The sequence below is a fragment of the Lissotriton vulgaris genome, chromosome 8, assembly GCF_964263255.1.
Source record: "Lissotriton vulgaris chromosome 8, aLisVul1.2, whole genome shotgun sequence".
NCBI classification, from domain to species: Eukaryota; Metazoa; Chordata; class Amphibia; order Caudata; family Salamandridae; genus Lissotriton; species Lissotriton vulgaris.
The window spans coordinates 1163771609-1163789552 of record NC_141696.1 but is presented as its reverse complement, the minus strand read 5'-3'; positions in this window follow the sequence as shown (position 1 = coordinate 1163789552).

The window sequence follows — 17944 nt, the reverse complement described above, 5'->3', positions numbered from 1 at the left end:
TTATCATGACCGGTTGCAATAATTTCAGCTTGTTCAGGGGGATTTTTAGGCGATTGCACCCATACTCTAGCTCCCGGGTTATCCGAAGAGCCAAAACCTTTTTGTCCTCGTACAGTTAGCAATGTTGGGGCAGTGCCTTTCTGAATCTCACCACTGAAAACAGGCATGATTAGCAACTGAGCAACTCGGTCTGTTTTGTGAATCGATAAATCAACCTCACTGCTGTTCAGCAGGAGCACCTTAATCTCTCCCTGATAATCACTATCAATGACTCCTCCGAGTACTTGGATTCCTTTTAAGGCCAGGCCCGATCTAGGGGCAATCAGTCCAAAATTTCCAGTTGGTATACAGACACCAACACCAGTTTCAATAATAACTCGATCTCTGCTTTTGATGGTGGTGTTATGCATGGCATGCAGGTCCAAGCCTGCGGAACCTGGGGTTGCTCTACATGGAGCCAGTGCTCCGGGGGAAATTTCCCAATACATTACAGTATTGCCAACGGTGTTAGGTTTCATATCAACAACGGGGGAAATAAACGCATTAATGGAGATTCAGCATTTAAAAAGGGACGATTATTTAGAATTAATAGTGCATGAAACAAATAATCTCTCCAATTCTTATATTTATTGTCAGTTAATTTTCGTAATTGATCTTTCAGCAAACCATTCATTCTTTCAATAAGGCCTGATGCCTGTGGATAATATGGTATATGAAACACCCATTTGATGTTATTTTCCACACAAAATTCCTGCACCAATCTTCCACGAAAATGGGATGCATTATCAGATTGAATTTGAAATGGAACACCATAATAGAGCATAATCAATTCTAATGTTTTAATGGTATTCACTTGGGTAGCTCGTTTACAGGGAAAGGCCACTGTATGTATCAACAATTGTACAAACGTATTGGCAGTTTTTACTCATAGGGAGTGGACCAATATAATCGATCTGCCAAATTTGAGCGGGCAATTTTCCTCGATGTAAATGACCTTTAACAATTTGAGGCACTTTTCGTTGTCTGGAATGTTGACAAATAGGACAATGCAAAATGGTGTCTTTCATCAAATTTAAAGGAATATAAATTCCTCGATCGGCGGCCCACCTGCTAGTAGCTTTCTCTCCAAAATGTCCTGCTTTCTGGTGGGCCCACTTCGCCAATCCCGCCAAATCAGAATCTTGCATGTCCACCACTGCCTCAGCAATTTTAGATTTCTCATCTGCAATGTTATGAAAGAATTTGTCAAGGGAGTCTATCGGGGTATGAGCATCCACATGAAAGATTATAACAGTACTCTGCGGGAGCATTTCCCAAATTTCTTGCCATAATTCTTTTCCCCACAGTTCTTTTGAATGCAATTCCCAATTATGAGAATGCCAAGTCGGTAACCAGACCGCCAGTCCATTAGCAGTGGACCAGGAATAAGTAAAAATATGACATGTGCCAGGTAACTCTTGTTTCAGAACTTGATAAACAGCATATAATTCAGCAAATTGACTACTCTTTCCCTCACCAGTTGTACTCAGCAATTTTTGTGTGATGGGATTATAGGACACTGCCTTCCAATGCCGTTTCTCTCCTATGTACCTCGCTGAACCATCCGTAAACCACACATAGTTTCTGTCCTCCACGGACAAGTCATCAAATGGCTTAACCCATTTAACAGGAGATTCCTGTACTACAGGTACGGAGCAATCACTCCCAGTCTCAGTCGATGGCGCCTGCGCCACTTGCTCATGTAAGGATGCTACACCTTTCGGTCCCACACGTGCCCTGTCTTGTATGTATCACTTCCACTTAATCACACTCGCCTCTAGAGCAAGTCCAATTCGATGAGTTTTCGGCGAACTCAAAACCCACTGCATAGTAGGAATTTCCGGTCTCAAAATCACATCATGTCCCAAAGTCAATTGCTCAGTATCCACCAGAGCCCAATAACAAGCAACTGTTTCTCAAAAGGTGTATAACGCTCACCAGCATCGGGTAACTTTTTAGTCCAGAAACCTAATGGTACTTTACATTTGCCCTGTTTTTGCCACAAACTCCAATTCGCAAGAGGACCTTGCACGGACACATTCAAATCCACATCACCATCGCACACAGGCCATAAATCCAAAGCATATTGGATCGCTTCTTTTGCCAAATTAAACGCATCCTGTTGTGGTTTACCCCATTCAAATACATTCTTTTTACGAGTGACTCGATATAAAGGGGCCAATATCTGACTCAAATGTGGAATATGCTGACGCCAAAAGCCAAATAAGCCAATGAAGCTTTGGGCTTCCTTCCTGTTTCTTGGGACTGCAAAATCAAGAATTTTCTGTTTCACTTCTGGAATCACTTCTCTGTGACCCTCATGCCAGTTAATGCCTAAAAATTTCACATTTTGAGATGGACCTTGCAATTTGTCGGGATTGATTTCCCAAACTTTTTCACGCAAACAATCAATAATTTGATCTAACTGGGTCTGAACCTGATCTAGTGTCTCACCTTGGATTAGAATGTCATCAATATAGAGGACATATCTGGATTTGTGGGTGTACAGGTACTTCAGACAAATGTTCCGCCACCAGCCGGTGACAGATCGTAGGACTGTGTACATAGCCTTAGAGAAGACTTCTAAACGTCATTTGACGTCCATTCCATGTAAAACTGAATTGTTCCTGACACTCAGGGGCAATCGGAATTGAAAAGAAAGCATTGGCAATATCAATGGACGCATACCATGTATCTGAATGTTTTTGAATTCGTTCAATTAAAGTAATGATGTCTGGTACTGCAACAGTCAAAGGGGGTGTGTGTTTGTTCAATTCGCGGTAATCAACAGTCATGCGCCAAGAATTATCACTCTTGCGTACGGGCCAAACAGGACTATTCCAAGCAGAAGTGACCGGAGTTATAACTCCTGCATCCACCAAATCTTGAATTGTAGCAATAATTTCTTCATGACCACCTGGAATACGGTACTGTTTCTGAGAAACAATTTTTGTAGCCTGGGGAATTTTTATGGGGAGCATTCTTAAACGACCAACCCGTACAGGTCTGGACAATATATAATGTTTAGTTCCAAATTGATAACAGCCGTCATCTAAATGCAAAGTCATTCCTTTCAAAATGTCAATTCCAATTATGTATTCCAAAAGTGGCACAACTAATACAGAATATTCTTTTCAGGGAATTCTGCCTATTCTCATTTCAAGTGCAGTTTGCACTGCGGGGGTTTCCATTCCACCTAAACCAGTGATTGTGAAAAATTGGCCTTTACATTTCTTTGATTTTCCATGAATAAGAGTGGCCTCCGCTCCCGTATCTACCAATGCTCGGGCCCTTTGGATATTACAATGTTTCCAGAAAATTTCAATATCTACATAGGGTCTATTGTCTTTGTGAGCCCATCTGCGTACTGGAGCTTCACCTATTTCCTAGTCATTTTTACCGCGTTCTGTCAACCAGGACAAATCAGGATAAAGACTCTCATATTTCTTTGGTGTCAAAACATCATGTTCATATCCATCTCCATTACGAAATGGATTCTTGTCATCTGTATGATATTGTGAATTTCGATCGGAAAGTCTGTGTCGATCCTACCTTCTCCTCATTTCAGGGGACTGATCCTTTTCCTCTCTATATCTGCTGTTAACACAATCATCTCTCCCCCTTTCTCTTTCCCCCTCTCGCCCTCTCTCTTTTTCACGGCGAGGGGACACATCACGCTCACGTCGTCGGTCACCACGACGATCAGAATCATCACGATGTCTTTCATCCCCACTGTCATCAGAATATCCACGATCACAATCATTTTTACGCACACGTCGGGCACCCTCCTTCCGATCCAAACCACGCTTGCGAAACAAGTCCCACAAGCGATTATTAGGCTCACCATCAATGTCTTCCTGTTTCACACCATCAGCCAACAGTGCAAGAAACATATCACGTCTAGAGAATTTATGCTCACCAGGAGTACGAACCTCGGGTCTGGACTGCCTCTCAGGTTTAAACCAGTCACCCAACTCACCAAGCTGACGAACAGACTCAAGCACCATAGACAAAGCATTGCCAGTTTGATTGATCAACAAAGTCATCATAACCTGTTTATAAGCAACAGGGGAAGAATGGATGATGCGATTGCGCACAGAAGAAGTTAACAAACCATCCAACAACCTATCAGCCGTACTCAGAAAAATCGCAGTTTTCATCACCTCCTCTTTAAGCCGCTGCGCCGCATCGCGCAAGGTGTACCACGGCTTGTCATTCACAGGCCAATCAGATTCAGTAGGGTACTTGTGATTACAGCCATCAGTCGCTAACTGGAGCAGACTAATTTGGCCACCAACATTATAATTCCGAAAATGATCTTGTACAGTAGAATCAGAACTCAAAGAGCAAAATTTCAAGGCATCTCTTGCATCTAACATGATACCCGCAGCGCCTAGCTCATAAAGGCGCACCATCCACGTAAGTAAGGCCACACCAGGCTGTTGTCGAAATCGTTGCAAAATGTCACTTACTTCCTGTTGTGTAAAATCCTCTAAACTATCCAAAGGAATACCATTCGGATTACCAGGAGCTTGTTGTAATTTACGTCGAAAGACCGGATGTGCAGAAACCTCCGGACGAGCAACCAAAGAAGCCCGATCCATAGATTGAAAAGAAGAATCAGAATGTAAAACGTCATCAGAACGGAAAGAGCGACCACGGTCGCCGGGATCATCATGTTTATCACAAGAAGTAGATTTACAGTCACGTCTGGAGCGAGAAGACTCGCGCCTGTCAGACTCCTCAGCCGAGGAGCCAGAATCATTCGAGTCCCAGATATTACCATCCCATTCATCAGGGTTCCAGTCCAGTCGGCTTTCGCCACGACTAGACGCACCTTCCGTTTAGAAACACGACCACGACGATTCTTATATTTGTATTTTGCAATACGAACAGCAGCCCTTTCGGCTATCGTTTGATAAGTTTCAAGTTTGTCGGCAAGCAATTTATTTTTACATCGCAAAAGAGTATGAGCATTCTGCACTTCAACAAACTTTTCTTCCATATCCACATATTGCTTCTGCAATTTCAAAAGCTTCTCATGTACAATCCTGTACGCAGTCAAAATAATCCAACCTCTGCGTCCTAAAATAGGAAGCTCCTCACCCTTCACTACTGGCGCTTTCTGCAAGCAAGAAATCACAGTAGCTGGCTCCGCCAGCTCCAAACAAGAACTCCAATTCTCACTCAAACCAGTAGAATCGGCCCACTCACGGGCCATAGCCTCGTAAGGCGTTGATTCCCAGCCGGGAATTTCAACAGGCAATTTGAAAGTAGATTTTGACCTCTGCGAAAACATTGTGACAAACCAAAAAGATATATAAAACTATCAACAAATAATATACAAAAGAAACCACGTACGAGCCGAGCGCAAACCAACAAGACAAAAACAATACAGCGCACACAGGCTTCGTAAACAGTTCGTGACGCCAGATGTAACGACCGGATTCTCGGACCAGATAGAATCAGCTCATCAGAGCACCACCAACCCAGACGGAACGTAATCACCTCCCTCCTTAGGACCTATTTACAACAGGTATCTATGTCTCCTACCCAAGGATGGGGAATTAGCAATGTACATGCCTAAGTTTTCTACAATATCACACTCATACCAATTAGTCTTGCGGCAACTCAGGCCCAGACCATTCTACCCTGGGGCAGTCCTGATTATATACCATTACACACTGGCCACAACCAGTGCTCTCTCAAGCCACAATCCGGTGGGTATAAATACCAGTATCCTCCCTGGTACTCGCTTAACAAGCCACAATCCTGTGGGTATAAACACCAGTATCCTCCCTGGTGCTCGCTAAACAAGCCACAGTCCTGTGGGTATAACGCCGCATCCCAACGACGATCACTTTCCTATGAATACCATTAGCTCTCATTAGGGAATCTCTTGCTATTTACTAAGGGTAGAATTCTACGATATTCTGAGTCACAACGATAACCAAATTAGATGATATGCAATTTATCCTCTATTTCAAGGGCTCCTCTCTCCCTCATTATTCGGTCACTGCTTACCTGATCGGGAGTTGCGTCCGTTCGCGTAATAGTAACTGACTAGAAGAACAGGTTACCTTTTCATATAAGAATAAGAGGCACATGCCGGTTCACTAAGAACTGGGGTCCTTTATTAACAACAACAATAATATCAATATGACGAATACTATAACATATAGCCTGCAAAGGAAAATGAAAGGTTAGAATGTGCACGTTACAAAGAAAGGGTCGACGTCACCTTAGTAATATGAAGTCTGGACTCAGCAGTCATCTGGGTTCCCTTCTCGTCTGTGTCTTGGCTCGTCTTTAGGGTCACACCTCTGCAGTCACGGATACACGTCTGCACCGCTATGCTCTGTCTCCTTCGCCTCCCTCCAAGTCACTGGAACCTTCCTCTCATCAGCTGCTTTCTCTCTGGCTGTTCTGCACTACTCCTCTCTCCTCTCAATCACGGACGATCTTCACTTCTCGACTTCAATCGTATAACTCAGTTTTAACCACTCTGGTATTCGTTCTCTAAACTAACTGCTTCACTCTGAATGCTCTGATCTTAAAGGTCAAAGCTCGCCAGCTGCTCCAGCTAAAATAACTTCAATCTTTCTAAAAGAATATCAGCTTCTCGATCTGTCTCGGACTTTAAAATGGCGACTGTCTGCCCTGAAATAATTAATGGAGAAAAAGGGGGGGATTTACCTATGCCTCTGTGAACAGCAATGAAACAGACATTAAATGCTGAACAAAGGGAAAACGAGATTAGTTAGTTAACCCAGACATTTATTTATGTCATTGCTTTTTTTCGTTGTGTATTTCACATTTAGGGGCGAGAAAAATACATCGTTAACTTCACTTTAAGCCCAACACAAATTTACTAACTAATCTCGTTTTCCCTTTGTTCAGCATTTAATGTCTGTTTCATTGCTGTTCACAGAGGCATAGGTAAATCCCCCCCTTTTTCTGCAAATAGGCCCTACCTACCCTCTTCCCTACAGGAAATAATTAATAATTAATGGCATTGATGCTAACGGCTAGCTGCCGCCTACAGACTGACTGATTCACTGCCTCATGCTTTCACTAATATGGAAGCTTGTCCCTTCATGGAAAGTTACGGCCAGTAACCTGCCGCCCACCAAATTCTTGTACCTCCCTGTACCAAGGACACGTTCCCAGCCGGCCGGCCTGATGTTGTGTCTTCGGAATGGAGAAAAATACAGTCTTTCTATAAGGGCCAGCCTGAGCCGGTTCTCTCCAAGCGAACAACACCTCATAACTAAAACATTACATTTGATCTAGAAGCATCTCAAGCTGCCGGGGCAGAAAGAAAGATGGAGTCTCTCCCGTTCAAGGCCTACAAGGCCTGAAATAAGCATAACTCCATCGAAGGTATACTAACACGCTTACAAAAGGACGGATTATCACTAGTACTAATGAATCTATCCCCTAATATAAGTTTATAAGCCCTGATCTAAGGAAAAGGGTACGGAACTAATAGGCATGCCTTGTGAATAGGCTCTATTTACGGTTCTAATCCTTCCACTAGAATGATAGTAGACTGAAGTCACCTCCAATCACCTTCTGTTAGAACTGGCTATTTCTGGTGGGCTAAGGCTGACGCCAAAGCCAGGCAGAAACCACCAATCTAGTCAGGGCAAGGAAGTCACACGCCAAGATAACCCCTGCTCACCCCCTTGGTAGCTTGGCACGAGCAGTCTAGGCTAAACTCGGAGGCAATGTGTAAAGCATTTGCGTCAGCGCACAATAGCAACAACATACTAGGTACACCAAAAAAGAGACTCCACACAAGGTTATTATAAAAATACCTTTTGTATTGTAAAAGCACATCAGATAAAATCACACATATACATGGTGCCAATTGGCACGGGCAATATTCACATGGGATTATTCACAAGACAGGGCCACAAGGGCTACTGTCACAATCAGCACATTAGTAGTAATGAAATACTATCAGAACTTAGACTAAAAGAGTATAAAATCACTGGAGCACAAAGTAACAGTTATGAATCACATCCAGTAACTACTGGGAACAGGTAAGTACCCACTACGCAACCCTAAACACCTTAGGAGCATGTCACGCAGGTACCCAGGACCTCACTAGGACCACCTGTACTAGAAAGAACAACCACCTAAGGATGAAATCCACTTAGGAGTATAAATCAGGACACACTACCCATGATGCATGAATATACATTCAGAGGAGTAGTAAAGAAAGAAAACACATGATGTATAGACCTACACATTCAGCGGTGTTCAGGACAGAGCACATGATGCCATCAAAATACATTCAGGGGTGCAGCGCAAGAAGACACATGATGACTAAACATTCAGAGGTGTAGCGCATGAAAAGAAAGACACATAATGCATCAAACATTCAGAGGTGTCAAGAGTAAAGCAATAGCGCAAAAATCACATGAGGCCTAAAAACCTTCAGAGGTGCAGGAATAACACATGATGCAAAAGATCACATTCAGAGGTGCAATAACCATACCATTGCGCAAACTCACATAAGCCACCACCTGTGGCAGTCCCTAGGCCAACGGCCTTGTTGGGGCTCAGATGCCCTGAGTCTCAGTGTCAGGGTGCGCTGCCATGCAGCGCCAGTCTCAAAGTACCAAAAAGCCTAAACGTAGCAGGTGCCCACTAAGTGCTGGGCACCTGGAGAACAATAAAACTGCGCCAGGGCCCTCACTGGCCCTTAGGCGCCAACTGCGCCACTGCTGGAGCCACACAGGCTCTGGGCATAGCACATGCCCCAGACGTTGGAGCCACAGAGGCTCTAAAGCAATGATGCCAACCGTTGGAGCCACACAGGCTCTTAAAACAATGATGCCCCCATGAGCCTCACCGGACTCTAGCCCTCACACTCAGGGGCAGGAGGGGACGAGCACCGAAAACATGCCCCGAAGCCCCCCTCTCGAATATGGCCCTCTCTGGAGCCAAACAGGCTCTACACACCGTTGGGGTGGCCCGCTGCCATCCGGGGCCGCCCTGAAGCAGTGCCTCCAACCCGGCACCAACACGAAGAAATGCGGGCCCTCAAGAGCCCCTCGCGGGCTCTGTGCTCACGGTGGGGCGACCCACTGCCATTCGGGGCCGCCCTTCCTTGGTGCCTCGACCAGCACCACGAGAACCCATCTGCTCCCTCACGGAGCAGCAACAGCACTGCCCCCGTCTCACCCGGTCCACACGGAGCCCCCCAGCCCTTCAACTCACCGGGCCTCAGGGGCGGCTCCTCCGGGCGGCGGCTCTCTTCTTCTGGCCAGCGCGGGGCTCCTCTTCCACCACGGAGCCCCGCCGGGCCGCTCAGACGCTCTCCTCTCGCTGCAGGGCTCCCTCGGCACACGGGAGCCCTGTTAACCGGCCGCCATCTCTCCGCGCCTTCCTCCTCTTCCTCCCGCCTCACAGGCTGCGGGGCGGGACTTCCGGCCGGCCGCGCTGGGATTGGCCGGCCGGCCAGGTACTTCCGGGTCACCGCGGGCAGCGCGGCGGCCCGTGTTCACACAAGCAGGCGGGCAGGCAAGAAGAATATCGGCGTGGGCAGCCAAAGGTTGAATAAAATTCAAAATAAGCGAGGTGGGCACTCGCAAAGTAAATAAAGCGCTCCCAGCGCTACATGACGATCCACAGCGCTCCCAGGAGCAGGACTAAAGCGCTCGTAAGCGCTAGAGGAAAGTTAAAGCGCTCCCTGCGCTAAGAAGGACAAAGCCAGCGCTCCCAAGCGCTACACAGCAGGCAGAGCGCTCCCAAGGCGCTAGATCACAAAGTCCCAAGGTCCTTCCAGCCATGCAGCTCCACCATGCTGCACAAAGGTCCCAGAGAGTCCCAGGGGGCTAAACAAAGTCCCCCACATCAGCCCAGGCAGGGCAGAGGGTCCCCCAGGAGTCCAGGAATCCAGGCATCCAGGGGGTGGGCAGCGCCCACCCCTGGTAGATCCAAGTCAGCCACAAGAGCAAGGACAAGAACAAGTTGGAGGGAGACACAGCTCCTTCTTATACCCAGGAATGCCTTTGAAGTACTTCGTGCAAGGGACCCTGAGTGCTGGAATGTTTCTGGTTTTCGTCTTCCTGACAGCTTCAGGGCCAGAGGTGTCAGTGGGCCGTCAGGAAGGAGAGCTAGCAGGGTGGGCGACAGGCACGGCCCGGCACCACCAGACGCTCTTTCCTCCCATCCCTGACAGCAGAGGGGCCTTTCATCCACGGCTGACTCAGACCCCCTCCTCTGGGGCCTTGCAGACCCTGCAGACCCTGTCCTACTCAAACCGGACAGTCCATCCACCAGCAGGTCCAGGCACTCCTGGGCAGACTCACCAGCCAATCACACGCTAGCACCAACTTACACAATTATGCCAACTTCCAAAAGTGGTACTTCTAGACTAGACACAGTCATGCTGCATACATCATTTTGCAGCATTCATTCTCACGAGTTCACACATATCAAACTCGACCCCTGCACTCCCCACACAACAGGAACTACCATGGGCATACATATTCCCCATTCATTCCTATGGGAGGGCAGGTCACTCACTCTTCATACAGAGAGCTCAAGCACTTTACACTGTACCACAGTGAAAAAAGTGCGCAGAGGCCTAGAATCACCAACACCAGGTTCCAGAAACAGGCTAGGAAAAAGCAAAAAGTCTAGGGGTGAACCTGCCCAAAGGGCCGGGTCCAACACAGCCCCCTTCCAGCCAAAACGCAGGGTAGACCAATCACTCCACTGATGGGCTTCACTGCTTTGGGCGACAAAAACCACGGACACGGACCTGCACGGCCGGGACACCCTCCGGTTTTTCGCCACTCTGAACCTACCTGGTTACCTCTAAACAATGACTCTCTGACACAACTAGGATACCCCACTGGTCACTAGTCATCCACAGCCAAGACCATCCAAATCACAGGTCCTAACCAATCCACAGAGCGGGGGGCAATAACCCCTGGCACACAATAGCCATTCTCCACTCTCTCTCTCAGTGTAGCTACAACTACCACTGATCCAACAACCTAGGGTCCACACCCCCAAGCTGACCAGAGGTCACGGGCAAGAATGCCCCACCCTACCTCTACTTCTGGGTTTCCGCACCCTCACAGAGAAGCACTCACCCGAACACAATTCTCCTACCAGCTCAGGACCTCACTCCGTCACTGGTCTACCACCTGGAAACTATTCCACTTCTGAGGTACAAAGCACACAGCACAGTTCCTCTTCAAGCAGGTGGGGGGACACAGTGCACAGCAAAGCCCCCTTTCCTCTACCTTAGTGGAAACAACAAACTGCAGGTGAGTCCCAGAACACACAGCAAGGGCAGCCCCCTCAGTCTCTTCAGCTGATCCACTTGGGCAGAGATTCCTCTTGACCTAGAAGTTTCCTAATCTCCCAACCTAAGATCTAAACCCTCAGGTTGCACCGGGGTCAGAAGTAAGGACACCGTCCCTCTGCACCCCCTTCCAGTTCCATTACTACAGGCCCAGTATGTCTCAGGCTAGACAGAGCACACGCCAGCGGCGTATCAGCGACACACCCTCCTCCAGTACTCCCTATCACAGGGTGATTCTCAGTATGTCCCAGGCTAGACAGAGCACACGCCAGCGGCGTATCAGTGACACACTCCTTTAGTACTCCCTATCACAGGGTGATTCTCAGTATGTCCAAGGCTAGACAGAGCACACGCCAGCGGCGTATCAGTGACACACTTTCCTCCAGTACTCCTCCCAGGTCAGGCCACAACCCCAACCCGGCTTTCCCCCCTCCTCGGGGAACAACCTCCAGAGGCCCCACAAATGGTCAAGCACTCTAGACGGTCAAATGCTCAGTGAGCCAGGACTTCTGCACCCTCCACTTAGGAGCGGTACTGCCCAACACTAGGACCGCCGGAGTTCTGGTTACAGACACTCCCCGTCCTCTAGACACAGGAAGATCCTCCTCAAATGACCTGTATGTACAGCCTAGGCCCCTGACCTGGCGCTCCCTTAGGGAACCCTCCGGGCCCTGAGATAAGGTTTCAGGCCAACGTGGGACACACCGTCCCACACTCACTCCGCCTCCACTGAGACAGGACGTGAGCCCCTACACCCTACCCTTTCTACTGGGATCTAGCTGGGCTACACATGAACCTCTTCACCTACATAGGATCATCAGATACACAAGCCACTGCTTTTAGAATCACTCCCTAATGCCACTGCAAGACATCTAGCACACCGCCAGACATCCACCTTCTTGTCCAGTTCCTCTGCAGGACCTCCTGCACACCACCAGAGGTACACCTCTCATGCAAGCTCTTTAACAAAAAGAAAACTCACACCAACTCCTCCAGTTCAGCACATAACTCATTCGCACACTCCCCCCCTTCGGACTGGTAAGGCAGTTTTTACCACCCCTGATCACTCAACCTGACCACACGTGACACAGGTACCAAACTCTGGGAGCGGGGAATGGGAGTTAACACACTGGACACATTAAAGCTGCCACCACTGGATCCTACCACACTGGGGAATCCAGACACACACACTACACTCAGGGAATAACCACCCCCCTGAGCTAGTCTTTTCTCCTCACACTCCTTCTCTCTCCTATCTACCCACACACACACATGGGGATAGGATTTGGGATTGGACACTGGACCCAGCAAGGGATTCCTAATCTATGGGAACCTCCCCCTCTACTGGCGTCCCGCCCTGTCACTTTCTCTCATCTGCCGCTAAACATAAAGCGCAGAAACACATTTGAAAATGACACTCTTGAGGAAAAAAATCAAAACAATAATCCCAAACATGTGACTATCTGAAAAAAACAATTGCAGAGTTTTGTAATGTAGCCAGTTGTCGCTATGGCACTTCGCAAACACAAGTCCAAATCCGCACCGCTGACCCACCAATGTTAGAACTGGCTATTTCTGGTGGGCTAAGGCTGACGCCAAAGCCAGGCAGAAACCACCAATCTAGTCAGGGCAAGGAAGTCACACGCCAAGATAACCCCTGCTCACCCCCTTGGTAGCTTGGCACGAGCAGTCTAGGCTAAACTCGGAGGCAATGTGTAAAGCATTTGCGTCAGCGCACAATAGCAACAACATACTAGGTACACCACAAAAGAGACTCCACACAAGGTTATTATAAAAATACCTTTTGTATTGTAAAAGCACATCAGATAAAATCACACATATACATGGTGCCAATTGGCACGGGCAATATTCACATGGGATTATTCACAAGACAGGGCCACAAGGGCTACTGTCACAATCAGCACATTAGTAGTAATGAAATACTATCAGAACTTAGACTAAAAGAGTATAAAATCACTGTAGCACAAAGTAACAGTTATGAATCACATCCAGTAACTACTGGGAACAGGTAAGTACCCACTACGCAACCCTAAACACCTTAGGAGCATGTCACGCAGGTACCCAGGACCTCACTAGGACCACCTGTACTAGAAAGAACAACCACCTAAGGATGAAATCCACTTAGGGGTATAAATCAGGACACACTACCCATGATGCATGAATATACATTCAGAGGAGTAGTAAAGAAAGAAAACACATGATGTATAGACCTACACATTCAGCGGTGTTCAGGACAGAGCACATGATGCCATCAAAATACATTCAGGGGTGCAGCGCAAGAAGACACATGATGACTAAACATTCAGAGGTGTAGCGCATGAAAAGAAAGACACATAATTCATCAAACATTCAGAGGTGTCAAGAGTAAAGCAATAGCGCAAAAATCACATGAGGCCTAAAAACCTTCAGAGGTGCAGGAATAACACATGATGCAAAAGATCACATTCAGAGGTGCAATAACCATACCATTGCGCAAACTCACATAAGCCACCACCTGTGGCAGTCCCTAGGCCAACGGCCTTGTTGGGGCTCAGATGCCCTGAGTCTCAGTGTCAGGGTGCGCTGCCATGCAGCGCCAGTCTCAAAGTACCAAAAAGCCTAAACGTAGCAGGTGCCCACTAAGTGCTGGGCACCTGGAGAACAATAAAACTGCGCCAGGGCCCTCACTGGCCCTTAGGCGCCAACTGCGCCACTGCTGGAGCCACACAGGCTCTGGGCATAGCACATGCCCCAGACGTTGGAGCCACAGAGGCTCTAAAGCAATGATGCCAACCGTTGGAGCCACACAGGCTCTTAAAACAATGATGCCCCCATGAGCCTCACCGGACTCTAGCCCTCACACTCAGGGTCAGGAGGGGACGAGCACCGAAAACATGCCCCGAAGCCCCCCTCTCGAATATGGCCCTCTCTGGAGCCAAACGGGCTCTACACACCGTTGGGGTGGCCCGCTGCCATCCGGGGCCGCCCTGAAGCAGTGCCTCCAACCCGGCACCAACACGAAGAAATGCGGGCCCTCAAGAGCCCCTTGCGGGCTCTGTGCTCACGGTGGGGCGACCCACTGCCATTCGGGCCGCCCTTCCTTGGTGCCTCGACCGGCACCACGAGAACCCATCTGCTCCCTCACGGAGCAGCAACAGCACTGCCCCCGTCTCACCCGGTCCACACGGAGCCCCCCAGCCCTTCAACTCACCGGGCCTCAGGGGCGGCTCCTCCGGGCGGCGGCTCTCTTCTTCTGGCCAGCGCGGGGCTCCTCTTCCACCACGGAGCCCCGCCGGGCCGCTCAGACGCTCTCCTCTCGCTGCAGGGCTCCCTCGGCACACGGGAGCCCTGTTAACCGGCCGCCATCTCTCCGCGCCTTCCTCCTCTTCCTCCCGCCTCACAGGCTGCGGGGCGGGACTTCCGGCCGGCCGCGCTGGGATTGGCCGGCCGGCCAGGTACTTCCGGGTCACCGCGGGCAGCGCGGCGGCCCGTGTTCACACAAGCAGGCGGGCAGGCAAGAAGAATATCGGCGTGGGCAGCCGAAGGTTGAATAAAATTCAAAATAAGCGAGGTGGGCACTCGCAAAGTAAATAAAGCGCTCCCAGCGCTACATGACGATCCACAGCGCTCCCAGGAGCAGGACTAAAGCGCTCGTAAGCGCTAGAGGAAAGTTAAAGCGCTCCCTGCGCTAAGAAGGACAAAGCCAGCGCTCCCAAGCGCTACACAGCAGGCAGAGCGCTCCCAAGGCGCTAGATCACAAAGTCCCAAGGTCCTTCCAGCCATGCAGCTCCACCATGCTGCACAAAGGTCCCAGAGAGTCCCAGGGGGCTAAACAAAGTCCCCCACATCAGCCCAGGCAGGGCAGAGGGTCCCCCAGGAGTCCAGGAATCCAGGCATCCAGGGGGTGGGCAGCGCCCACCCCTGGTAGATCCAAGTCAGCCACAAGAGCAAGGACAAGAACAAGTTGGAGGGAGACACAGCTCCTTCTTATACCCAGGAATGCCTTTGAAGTACTTCGTGCAAGGGACCCTGAGTGCTGGAATGTTTCTGGTTTTCGTCTTCCTGACAGCTTCAGGGCCAGAGGTGTCAGTGGGCCGTCAGGAAGGAGAGCTAGCAGGGTGGGCGACAGGCACGGCCCGGCACCACCAGACGCTCTTTCCTCCCATCCCTGACAGCAGAGGGGCCTTTCATCCACGGCTGACTCAGACCCCCTCCTCTGGGGCCTTGCAGACCCTGCAGACCCTGTCCTACTCAAACCGGACAGTCCATCCACCAGCAGGTCCAGGCACTCCTGGGCAGACTCACCAGCCAATCACACGCTAGCACCAACTTACACAATTATGCCAACTTCCAAAAGTGGTACTTCTAGACTAGACACTGTCATGCTGCATACATCATTTTGCAGCATTCATTCTCACGAGTTCACACATATCAAACTCGACCCCTGCACTCCCCACACAACAGGAACTACCATGGGCATACATATTCCCCATTCATTCCTATGGGAGGGCAGGTCACTCACACTTCATACAGAGAGCTCAAGCACTTTACACTGTACCACAGTGAAAAAAGTGCGCAGAGGCCTAGAATCACCAACACCAGGTTCCAGAAACAGGCTAGGAAAAAGCAAAAAGTCTAGGGGTGAACCTGCCCAAAGGGCCGGGTCCAACACCTTCCTTCAAGGAAGGGCCGAAAAAGTCGGTCAGAAGACCCCGACATGTATAACTGCTCATAGGGGGCCACCTACATGCTTTCAGTGTAAGCAAGTGGGACACCGTTGGTATGATCCCCAGTGTCCCCAGACGGACTGCAATGCACCACCCCGTGCACCAACCCTTCAGAAGGCAAGGGTAGCCCTGGGAAGGGGAGGAGAATGGAGATGGGTGCCCAAGATGGGTGGGGTCCTGCAGAAATGTCCCTTGTCTCTTTATGAGATTTTGAGATAGTGCCTATGATCCAGCTGCCTGATAACGCTAAAAAATACAGGCAGTGGGTGACCATCAATGGCCATAGGGTGGAGGCTCTGAGAGACACCGTGGCCAGTGTGACAGCTGTCAGTTGTCGGCTGGTGTCTCAGGAGCAGGTGATCCCCCATTTATTCTTCCATGTAGTTACCACGGATAACTCAGAGAGCCAGTGTGAGGTGGATCAGGTTCCCTTTGAGTGGGGGTTCTCAGGTACTCTCCAAGTAGCTGTGAGGCCAGCCATGCCTGTGGAGTGTCTGTTGGGCAATGATTTAGAGAGCTCCCCTTGGGTTAAGGTGGAGAAGAAGTCTCATTTAGAGATGTTGGGTCTGCCTGAGTGGGCGTGTGTGACCACTTGGTCTATGGTAGCCAGTACGGGTGTTCAAAAGGTCCTAGAGCCTGAACGTGTGGCCCAGGTACCTGCCTTAAAGGTAGGGGGTGCAGGAAACCAGCCCACATTGTTACCATGGTCCGGGAGGAGACAGACCTTGAGGGGGATGCCCTGGAACCTACAGGGGAGCAAGTTGCCAAACTGGGGGACCTGCCTGAGCTGACCCATTGGCAGCAAGAAGGAGGACCCTCCAGTGAGGAATTTTGTGAATAGCAGAAGAAACGCCCTTCTCTTATGGGTATGCAGCAACAGGCCATAAACCAGGCAGCAGGTGATCATTCTGGATCACATTGGACCTACTGGGAAAATGACCTCCTGTATAGCGAACCTAAGGCTGCTGAGCACGGGTCAGCCCATTGTGCTAGTGGTACCCCAGCTCTTCAGAGCCTTCCTATTGGGTTTGGCTCATGATGTACCTTTAGCTGGACTTCTCCGGCAGGACAAGACCTTTGAAAGGCTTGTCACCCACTTTTTTTGGACCCAGATGAGCAAGAGTTCAGATACTCATTGTAGGACTTATCAAACTTGCCAGGCAAGTGGGAAGAGTAAGAGAAAGCACAAGGCTCCTCTCCAGCCCTTCCATGTGATCAGCACCCCCTTTGAAAGGATTGGCATTGACATTGTGGGGCCTCTGGACCTCATGACAGCCATGGGAAACAGGTTTATCCTGGTCTTGGTGGACCATGCTACCTGGTACTCGGAAGCCATACCGCTAAGGACAGTGATGATCCCCGTGGTGAGACGTGCACTAATGGGTATTTTCCCTCAGAATTATCGGCCCAAGAATACTATTCTCCTCTTGCCTGTGTTGAAAAGAAATGGCCTCGCTTGACGATGTTTTGGCAGCTTTGGCCTTGGTTCAAACGGAGCTGGCTGCTTCCAATAGAGAGGTGGCAGCTTCCAGAACTGAGAACGCTCAATTAAGGGCTAGGATGGATAGAATGCAGGGTAATCCCTTCGATGTAGGGGCTCATGCTACACCCACTCCCTCCTTGGTCGTGGAAATGCCCACTCAGATACCGCTAGCTCCCCCTGAAAGGTTTTATGGGGATAACAAGAAGGTTCAAGTTTTTCTTACTCAAGTGTTATTACACTTTATGTGTAAACCAAAGATGTTTTCCACTAACCAGGCTCGGGTGGCTTTTCTCATCTCCTACCTAGGGGGGAGGCGGCTCAATGGGCTGTACCTGTGGTTAGGAGGGACGACCCCCTACTTTA